The 11719-nt window shown below is 40.1% G+C and overlaps 1 long non-coding RNA gene across 1 annotated transcript; it reads left to right on the top strand.

Annotated features, from left to right (window-relative positions):
- The first annotated feature begins 292 nt into the window (after positions 1-292).
- LOC143504524 (uncharacterized) lies at positions 293-11105 on the top strand. Its single transcript, XR_013127572.1, has 4 exons — positions 293-449; positions 2732-2782; positions 3865-3928; positions 10712-11105. It is a non-coding gene; the product is annotated as an uncharacterized LOC143504524 (long non-coding RNA).
- Positions 11106-11719: the final 614 nt, after the last annotated feature.

Raw genomic sequence — 11719 nt, 5'->3', positions numbered from 1 at the left:
ACACTATATTCAGTTTAGCCATTTTTAATACTATAACTGTGAAAATCTGTCCGTCAGTCACAATTGTAACATTTCTTTAATTAAAGTTAGACTGAGTCTATCAGTGGTCAGTTTATTATCAAGGTACTGTTAGATGTTTAATGTACTACTGTCACTGCGTCGCTTCTGCAGACTGCGGTGTCTAACGAGTCTCGCTTCCTCGCTAAGATTGGTAGAGAAGGGAGAATGTACAGTGTGCTGATTGGCCGATTTTGTAGTCCGTTGTTGGGCGAATGATGTCATCCATCGCAACAACCCAAACTCGAGTTCTTAGCGTTTAGCTGTCTTCTGTTTGCTTGGGCGAGGAGAGAGAGAAGTCAAACTGTCTTTGTGCTTATGCGACGAGAGAGAGAAGTGGAGTTTATTGTTGGTTCAGTCGGTCAGCGTTTGGAGAATTGTCATCTATTCATGTAAGTTAATGTAATTGTGAATATTGTAAAACAAAGTATCAATATACATATACCTTCGTAATACACCAAAGTTAGCTTATTTACCCAGCTAGGTTAGCTTTGTGCTAACGTTACCTGAGGTAAAAATTCGCTGTCGCGCAACGGCGTTTTAAAGATTTAAAACGTTATTCGATATGTATACACACAACTAGCTATATCAGCTTTAAAACGTTTAAGCTAAAACCTAACTAGCTAGTTAGGAGCGTTCGGAGGATTGTCATTTATTCCTGTAAGTTAATGTAATTGTGAATATTGTAAAACAAAGTATCAGTATACATATACCTTCGTAATACACTAAAGTTAGCTTATTTACCCAGCTAGGTTAGCTTTGTGCTAACGTTGCCTGAGGTAAAAATTCGCTGTCGCGCAACGGCGTTTTAAAGATTTAAAACGTTATTCGATATGTATACACACAACTAGCTATATCAGCGTTTAAAAAAAGTTTAAGCTAAAACCTAACTAGCTAGTTAGGAGCGTTAGCTGGCTAATATGCTTCCTTCAAGCAGCTGCCTGTTGGCTAAACTTGGACGCAAATAGTTGAGCAATGTCGCATTACTTATTGTCTGGCTAATGTTTTGGTAGCTGCGCAGAAAGTAAAACCTTTTGAAAGAATCATAGATAAATTACATTTTGTATACATTGACCCTCTGATGCATGAATTATGAAATACTGAGTCATTCTAATCTGTTTTTACACTTTATAGGGCATGCAAAAACAAATATAAACTTTTTTCCCAAAATCTTCATTTTTTCAGAAAGTTACAGACATGTCCACCACAGTGGACTACATGTGCTTAAGCACTCAAATAAAACTGTATAAACTTAATGGAAGAATGAATGTAATTAAATTTTATCATAAATCCATGAGCATTCATTTCATTGTTATGCATCATCATCCTGTCCCCCCATCATCCTGTCCCCCCATCATCCTGCCCCTCATCATTATCCTGCCCCTCATCATCATCCTGTCCCCATCATCATCCTGTCCCCATCATCATCCTGCCCCTCATCATCATCATCCTGCCCCTCATCATCATCATCCTGCCCCTCATCATCATCATTCTGCCCCTCATCATCATCCTGTCCCCATCATCATCCTGTCCCCATCATCATCCTGTCCCCATCATCATCCTGCCCCTCATCATCATCATCCTGTCCCCATCATCATCCTGTCCCCATCATCATCCTGCCCCTCATCATCATCATCCTGTCCCCATCATCATCCTGCCCCTCATCATCATCCTGTCCCCCCCATCATCCTACCCCTCATCATCATCCTGCCCCTCATCCTCCTGCCCCTCATCATCCTGCCCCTCATCATCCTGCCCCTCATCATCCTGCCCCTCATCCTCCTGTCCCTCATCATCATCCTGCCCCCCTCATCATCCTGTCTCCCATCATCCCGCCCCTCATCATCTTGATTGTCAGCATCCTCATCTCTGTTGTTCTGTGGCAGCCACTCACTCATCATTGCTGTTGTCACTATACTCATCATCACTGGAGTCAAATGAAACTTCCTGCACTATTCTATAGCTTTCCCTATTCTTTGCTGCACTTGTGGTCTATAAATGACAAATGGTTAGACACATGGTTAATCATAAATTCCTACTTATTTGAAATATTTTTTTCAAAACTAAAAGAAAGAATAGTATTGTTACTTAGATACTCCTGTATGTCACCATATTTTTTTTACCTCTATGGTTCTCCTAGAATAGAAAGATTGACAAGATATTCCAGCAGTGTTCAACAAGTGTGGCTGTCTGTTGGCCATCTTGGATTCAGAGGAGGTTTACTTGGAGTTACAACAACTAACCACTGAATACACCTAAATGGAGGGTGGCAGCAGAGAGCATTCTAAATGCTGATATGCAATTTCACATAGAAACCTTTCACCATAGGAGAAAATGACATTTAAACAGCTGTCCACTGTAGTGACCACTATGCGTCAGAGGGTTAATAGTTATGCTTCAGTTTACTTTTCACACACATCCGCTACTTGTATCGATAAAGATGTCTAAAACGGCAAACGTTAACGTGACCTGGTTTTACACCTAAATTTGACCATGGAATTACGTCATCGCAGACCCTTTACAAAAATGTTTTAGGCAAAAAAGTTTTACAATCAATTTTATTTTTATTCGTTCTTCATTACGTGAAATTACATTTAAACTTCAAAAATGTTAGGGTTATTTGCGTCTGCATGTATGAGGTGTAGATATGAGTGCATGTTTGTTTTGCATACAGAATCAGTCAATGAAATATCATTTGTGGCTTAATCTTCTAGAGAGTAATACGGTGAGTAACATTCAAGTAAAAAAGCTAATATAAAGAAATATACAGTAATAATAATCTCATATATTTTTTTCTGTCCCCACAAGATACATTGCATGTGTTACTGCTCTCCCTGAAGTGCTCAGTTACCGCACACTATAAGTGCTGCAGTGCCGCATCACAGCACTCCTGCAGTACCGTGTTACAGCGCTCCCAGAGTGCTCCGTCCCTGCACTCCCAGAGTGCCCCGTAACTGCGCTCCCAGAGTGCCCCGTAACTGCGCTCCCAGAGTGCCCCGTAACTGCGCTCCCAGAGTGCCCCGTAACTGCGCTCCCAGAGTGCCCCGTAACTGCGCTCCCAGAGTGCCCCGTCCCTGCGCTCCCAGAGTGCCCCGTCCCTGCGCTCCCAGAGTGCCCCGTCCCTGCGCTCCCAGAGTGCCCCGTAACTGCGCTCCCAGAGTGCCCCGTAACTGCGCTCCCAGAGTGCCCCGTAACTGCGCTCCCAGAGTGCCCCGTAACTGCGCTCCCAGAGTGCCCCGTATCTGCGCTCCCAGAGTGCCCCGTATCTGCGCTCCCAGAGTGCCCCGTATCTGCGCTCCCAGAGTGCCCCGTATCTGCGCTCCCAGAGTGCCCCGTAACTGCGCTCCCAGAGTGCCCCGTAACTGCGCTCCCAGAGTGCCCCGTAACTGCGCTCCCAGAGTGCCCCGTATCTGCGCTCCCAGAGTGCCCCGTATCTGCGCTCCCAGAGTGCCCCGTATCTGCACTCCCAGAGTGCCCCGTAACTGCACTCCCAGAGTGTCCCGTAACTGCACTCCTGAAGTGCCCTGATTGTGTGATACTCCCTGTTACTGCCAAGAGGCCCTGTTTGTGAGCTGCCCAAAGAGGCCCTGTTTGTGAGCTGCCCAAAGAGGCCCTGTTTCTCACCTGACCAAGTGAATCATTGCAGACCAACCTGAAAAGAACCTGTTGTTGAACAACCAGTCTGAGTAACACATTGGTGTGCTGTCTGTTGGCCTATCACTCCCTATTATTATATTTTATACTGATACAATTATCTGTCACATTGATACATTTTGTTGAATTTCTCTGTCTGTATACAATGGGAAGAAAAAGCAAGAAATCTCAAGCAGCCAAGCAGCGTGAAGTGAAAAAGGCAAGTCAAGACCTCTCTGTAAGTACCCAAATGATTACTACAATCCCGCGTGTTACAGTTGTTCAAGCGTCCCACTCTCAAGGTGATGTACGTTATTCAGAATTCTCTGTTGGAAAACAGTGTACTTGTAATGCCCTTACATTCCTAGCTGTACATAATGAACATAATGCCTTAAACAGCCAGGATCTTGATAACGTTTTAATGAAGGGTGATCTTCTATACACTGCAGTCAAACTTGCATTACTGAATGAAGGCAGATTTGTAAGTGACTTTCTGACTTTTGAGGAGCTACCAACTATTATTGAGACAGACTCATGCTGCTACAACGTCATTAAACATGAACCAAAGGTCGGGTTTTTGAGAGATAATCCCTTACCAGGAATGGAGGAATACAGTAATCTGGAGACTATGCTTCATTGTCTTAGTGGAGATGTAACTGATGCACTACTGATTGTTAATGCAGAATGCATTGCTGTATTTAGAGACCGTGCTGGGAGATTTGGATTTTTTGATTCCCATGGCAGAACACCTGAAGTCCTACGACCTAGGTGTGGCACGGGTACAGCTATAATGTCGACATTTTACACATTAGAGGACTTGACACAAATACTGCTACAACTGTATGAAGGCAGCAGTGATCAGGAGCAGTACGAACTTCTTCCTGTCTCTTTTCTGACTGCAGAAATACCCATTAACAATCATGATCAGCATTCTGACAAAGTCAACAGTGCACCAGAGACAACAGAGCCTGAGATACCTGAAATTCCATCTATCTCTTGTGAAAACAGTGTCAATAGTGAAGCCTTATATAATACTGATTACAGTGTAACTCAAAAGAATGAGCCAGTTTCAAATGTTGACCAGGTAGTTCAATCCAGGTTGGGAAAAATTAACAGAGAGCGAAAAAGGAAAGCATATAGAAGAATCTATTTCCAAACTAAATCTAACTGTAAAGAAAACAAGAATATTTCACGAACAAAAAGTAAAACATCTAAACAAAATGCACAACCGAGAAGGTCACTTAAAAGTACAGATGATTCTGAGATTAGAAAAATGAAAAATCAACAACACAGACGTAAATACTGTATAAATATAAACTACAGAGAAAAAAAGAAACAACACATTGTGAGTAATTACATAAACAGTGAAGCATACAGAGACAAGCAGAAAAAGTATGTGGTCAGAAACTACAAGAACAGTGAAGCATACAGAGACAAGCAGAAAAAGTATGTGGTCAGAAACTACAAGAACAGTGAAGCATACAGAGACAAGCAGAAAAAGTATGTGGTCAGAAACTACAAGAACAGTGAAGCATACAGAGACAAGCAGAAAAAGTATGTGGTCCATAACTACAAGAGCAATGAAATGTACAGAGAATGGCATAAACATTACATTACTAATAGATATTGGAAAGATCCAGTGTTCAGACAAAGACAAAAATGCTACTTTACAAATAAGTGCAAAAATGATGTGAATTATTATGAACAAATTAAACAAAAAATGAAGAGATTATATTATAGTGACCCTAGTTTCAGATCCCGTCACAATGAAAGCTGTTCAGTTCGCTCTAAAAATAAAAGTTCTAAAATGAAGATTTTTCAGAGGACACGATGTGTGCAACACATTCTGCAGAAGTACAGACACATTAATCAGTTTCGGATGTGGAGATTACAAAGTCAGAATCAACATTCCATTGAACAACAGAATCCTCAAGTTGTGAATGCACTGTCCAATTTTGCTGCTATGACCAAAAGGGGACCAACATTTGTTTGCACAGTTTGTCACAGGGCTTTGTTTTCTGATCAAGTTCGGCTATGTGATCGTGGACGTTATCAAAAAGACCCTGCAGTGGTTTCAGCCTGTTTAACAGGAACATACATTCACACGTGCTCTGCAGATTGTCTAGATGATTGTGTGAATGAGGAGAGGAGACATGAGTGGATCTGCCATAGTTGCCATGAAAATTTGATGAAAGGAAAAATGCCTGCCATTGCTGTAGCTAATAAACTAAAGCTTACTCCCATCCCACCAGAACTGTGTGATTTGAATATCTTAGAAAGGCATATTATAGCAAAATACATACCTTTTGCAAAAATTATAACCCTTCCAAAAGGTCAACAGAAAGCTATAAAGGGTGCTGTTGTATCAGTTGCTTCAGATGTTGAAACCACAGTAAATGTTTTGCCCAGGCCAAGAGATGAATCACAGTTACTCACAGTAAAACTGAAAAGACGACTGTGTTTTCAGGGTCACTACCAGTTTCAAACTATCAATATGCATAAAGTTATGTCTGCTTTAATTAAATTAAGAGAAATTCATTCTGAATACAGAAACATTGTTCTAAATTCTGAGGAAACAATTAATTCTTTTGCAAACTGTTCAAATGATGATGAGATGGAGACCGAAAACGACAATGACGCACAACAGCCTGAAAATGTGCAGTTGAATGACCATGAGGCCACACAAAATACTTCAGAGCAGCACATTGGTTTAGCTTTAGACACATGCCTTCAACCACCAGATCTTGGTCAACAGCTCCTGTCATTCAATGATGGAATATTCTGTATTGCTCCAGCAGAAAGAAACAGTCCTACAAGCATATTCAAAGTTCCTAGGTTGGAAGCTATGGCATTTCCAGTACAATTTCCTGATGGTAATAACACATTTGATGAACTTCACAGGCAAACTGCTCTATCACCCAGCAGGTATTTTAATGCAAGACTGTTTGCTGTTGATAATCGTTTTGCCAGAGATACAAACTACATTTTCTTTGCCCAGTTTGTGACTGAAATGCATTTAGCCTGTTCAAGCATGTCCATTCAACTGAGAAAATCAAAAACTATGACACGTGATGGACGTAGAATCAACAGTTCACTTTTACAGAACAAAACTGAATTAGATAAACTTATACAAAACAATGAAGGGACCAGATTCATGCAGCCTCTGAGAGGTACACCTGCTTACTGGCAAAAAACACTCAGAGATCTGTTTGCTATGCTCAGACAACTGGGAACTCCCACATTCTTTTGTACATTCAGTGCTGCTGAGATGAGATGGCCAGAGGTAATAACAGCAATTAAAGCACAACAATGTGAAACTGTGGACTTTCCAGCATTGGACTGGTCAGAGAAGTGTGAAATATTACGTAGCAATCCAGTTACTGCCATGAGAATGTTTGAGAAACGTGTAGAAGCACTCATGAACCTCATTATGTCTTCTTCACAGCCCATTGGTGAAGTGGTTGACTATTTTTACCGTGTAGAATTTCAACAGCGAGGTTCTCCACATATTCACTGTCTGTTTTGGGTGAAAGATGCACCAGAATTTGAAGATGATCCAGATCAAGTTGTATGTGATTTCATTGACAAATACATATCATGCAAGTTGCCAGACCCAAACACAGACCAAGAGCTGAACAGAATAGTAACTGAAGTACAAACACACAGTCGAAATCACTCTAAATCATGCAAAAAAAATAACAAGCACTGCAGGTTTGGATTTCCTAAACCACCTATGGCAAGAACAATGATTACACGTCCCAGACCACCATCCCTTGACACAGATTCTGATGAGGAAAATACAGAAATAAATGAACAAGCACAGGCTAAACCTAATCTACAGAATGTGTGGGATCTGTTGAATGACACAAATCAACAGTTTGAAAGCATCACAGAACTGCTTGAAAAGGTAAATATGTCTTACCAGGACTATAAGAGAAGTGTTGAATCTCTTTCTACATCCAGTCTGATCATAATGGAACGAGCACCAAAAGACTGCTGGGTAAATGGCTACAATCCTCTGTTGTTAAAAGCCTGGAATGCCAACATGGACATTCAATTCATACTGAATCCATATAGCTGTATAATGTACATACTGTCATACATTTCAAAAGCTGAACATGAATTGAGTGATTATCTAAAGCGAGTGATGACAGATGCATGTAACAGCACATCTGAAAGTGAAACCATGAAACAGATCATGCATGCCTACGCCAAAAACCGAGAGGTCAGTGCCCAGGAGGCAGTTGCACGAACTTGCAGTTTGAAACTCAAATCATCATCTCGTGCTGTTGTTTTCATACCAACTGATGACAATGCTGTACGGATGAGTTTACCACTGAGATATCTGCAAAACAAAGACCCTGATGATGAGGATGTGTGGATGGTTGGACTGACTGACAAGTACATGTCCAGGCCAAACACTCTTGAATTTGAAAACATGTGCATGGCAGAATTTGCTAGTGAATATAGAATTGTTTATGGAGGGCAGAAAAAAGGCAAAAATGTTTTGTCATTACAGAACAACATGGGGCACATACAAAAACGTACTAGGGGAAAACCTGCCATCATTCGATTTGCTCGATTCTCCCAGCAAAAACATCCAGAAAAGTTCTATGGAACATTGCTGAAGTTATACTTACCATACCGAAAAATCACACAACTTAAGTCAACACGATACCAGAATTATGAATCCTTTTATGGCTTTGCCTCTGTAAAACTGAAGGGCTCAGATACACTTCACCGTGTTTACACCATTGTAAATGAGAACAGAGCAAAGTATGAAAAGAACAGTGAGGCTATTGACCAAGCAATTGACGATTTTGAACAAAATGGTCCAATTGAAGATGCCTGGACTTCACTGGCACCAGCAAATGAACAGATCCGTTTGGACACTATTTTGGAGCGTGAACCCACAGATCCGAATGTTATAAGTGAACAAGATGATGTTCCTGAATATTCCACATCTGCTTGTGGTAACAGCACAGCTATGCCATTGATGGAAGAGCCACAGATGAATCCTTTACGTATTAGAAAAATGTACCAGAGTTTAAATGAAACACAGGCGGCTGTATTCTATGCTGTTCGTGATTGGTGCAAAAGATGTGTTTTTGGTGAAAATCCACCTCAGTTTCTTTTCTATGTCTCAGGAACAGCAGGTACAGGAAAGAGTCACCTTATTAAATCAATTTATGCAGAAGCAACACAATTATTACGTAAGCTGCCCTGCCTAAGTGAAGAGACAGACATATCAAAACCCACAGTGCTACTAACGGCATTTACAGGTTGTGCAAGTTATAATATTAATGGAAAAACACTGCATTCCCTGTTTAAACTTCCAAGAAGCTTGAAGCCCCCATATCAAGGACTTGGAAATAGTCTAGATGAAATGAGAGCAAACTTTTATAATGTGCAAATCATGATAATTGATGAAATATCAATGGTTTCAAAACCACTCTTTGCCTATGTGAACTGGAGACTGCAACAGATTAAAGGAAACACCAAACCTTTTGGCAATGTTTCAGTGATTACAGTCGGAGACTTTCAGCAGTTGCCTCCATTAGGAAGGGCCAAACCGCTGTGTGTATATGAAGAACATGTCATTGATTTCTGGAGAGATCATTTTAAGATTATAACACTGACCGAAATAATGCGTCAAAAAGATGATCTTGCATTTGCTGAGCTGCTTAATAGGCTGAGAGTGAAAAACAAGCATGAAACACTGTCTAATGCTGACCGGTGTATGCTGGAACAGGTTGTTAAATCACCTGAAGAGTGCCCCCCTGATGCACTTCATATATTTGCAACAAATAAAGAAGTTGATAATCATAACTCAGCAACTTTACTCTCACGCTTTTCTGATATTATAAACATAGATGCAGACGATTATAAAAAAGATCCTAGATCTGGTAAGATGCAAAGGCAAAGTACCACATTAAAAGGAGACAAGTGTGATCTTAATGATACATTGCAAGTTGCAATTGGTGCTCGAGTGATGTTGATCAGAAACATTGATGTTGAAGATGGACTGGTCAATGGTTCATTTGGCAAAGTGGTGAAGGTAATCATGCAGTCACGTGAAACTGTTCCATTTGTTGATATGATTGGTCTTAAACTGGATAATGTTGATGCAGGACAGAAACACCGCAACAAAGTGCCTGGTGCCCCCAATGATATTGTTTATATTGAGAGAACAGAGGAACCACTTAAAAAAAAGGGAGCAGTGCGAAGACAGTTTCCTCTAAAGTTGGCTTTTGCATGCACTGTTCATAAAGTTCAAGGAATGACAACTCACTGTGCAGTTGTGTCTCTAAAAAAAATATTTGAACCTGGCATGGCATATGTTGCACTTAGCAGAACCACTTCACTCAGTGGATTGCACATTATTGATTTTGATGAAAATAAGATTTTTTGTGATCCTGAAATAAGTGATTCACTAGACAACATGCTAAACGCTGACCTCCATCATATCCAGCCACTTTTGCACATTGTAAGAGAATCAAATCTGAATTCATTACTAAAGGTGGTGCATCACAATACAGAGGGCCTACAAAGTCACATTGAAGATATTAGGTGCCATCATGAGCTTCTCCTTGCTGACATTCTATGCCTCACTGAAACTCACATGTCTGGTTCAGTTGTTGCTGATAGTCTTCAGCTGAATGGATACCAAATTTACAAGCGCAACAGACATGTGTCTTACTCAACCTACATTCATTTGAACAACAGTGGTGGTGGTGGTGTTGCCATGTATGTTAAAAATGATGTCCAGGCTCATCCTGTGCAGTACATTCAGAATGTAACAGATCTGGAATGTTTAGTCTTAAAAGTAGAGGCACCCAAACAAGCATTAATAGCAGTCGTTTACAGACCCCCAAATTACAATTTGACAGAGTTTTTGCCAAACCTTAATGCTCTTTTGAACTCCTTAAACATCATGAGTTACCAACCTGTTGTAGTGTGTGGGGATTTAAACGAAAATCAACTCTCAAATGCAAACAAACCCATTTTTAATTTGTTTCAGGAAAAAGGATACACTCAACTAATCAACAGAGCTACAACAGAAAAGAAAACGCTTTTGGATCCTGTGTTCTTTTCCAGCTCCCATACAAGTGCTGCAGCCGGGGTGTTACAAACATATTACAGCTACCATAATCCTGTTTATTGTGTTTTTTAGAATCAACAGATTTATCAGTAAATCACGTAATATTTCTGTGTTGTTTTAATGCGTAACGTTTTTTAATGAATAACGACTTTTTAAAAAAACATCATAATTGAACAGATAAATGATTTCAGGATTAATGAAATGCTGTCATATTACAGATGAAAAATCTTCTTTCACCAGCAGCAGTTGGTGAACCATCACAGTGGTCATTTGTGTTTTAATGCGTAACGTTTTTTAATGAATAACGACTTAAAAAAAACATCATAATTGAACAGATAAATGATTTCAGGATTAATGAAATGCTGTCATATTACAGATGAAAAATCTTCTTTCACCAGCAGCAGTTGGTGAACCATCACAGTGGTCATTTGTGTTTTAATTCGTAATGTTTTTTAATGAATAACGACTTAAAAAAACATCATAATTGAACAGATAAATGATTTCAGGATTAATGAAATGCTGTCATATTACAGATGAAAATTCTTCTTTCACCAGCAGCAGTTGGTGAACCATCACAGTGGTCATTTGTGCCATGTTCTTTTTGCCCTTCTGTCTTTTCCCTTTTTACTTTGTCTCCCCCTCTTGTCTCTCCTCTCTTTTTTACAGATTCTCTTTGGCCTGTCAAGTCTAGCATTATGATAAAAAAAGAACATAACCAAGACACACACACTCTCACACACTCTCTCACACACTCTCTCTCACACACTCACACACACACACACACACACACACACTCACACACTACATAAACACAGGTGCACTTGGACACAGACTCTAACATAGAAGCTATCAAAGCATTGTATTTTCATCACTATTTTACTGTATTATACTGAATTGTTTTAATTTGATATTTAAATAAAAACAAAG

This window comes from Brachyhypopomus gauderio, unplaced genomic scaffold, assembly GCF_052324685.1.
Source record: "Brachyhypopomus gauderio isolate BG-103 unplaced genomic scaffold, BGAUD_0.2 sc282, whole genome shotgun sequence".
NCBI classification, from domain to species: Eukaryota; Metazoa; Chordata; class Actinopteri; order Gymnotiformes; family Hypopomidae; genus Brachyhypopomus; species Brachyhypopomus gauderio.
This window is presented reverse-complemented; position numbering and strand designations above follow the sequence as displayed.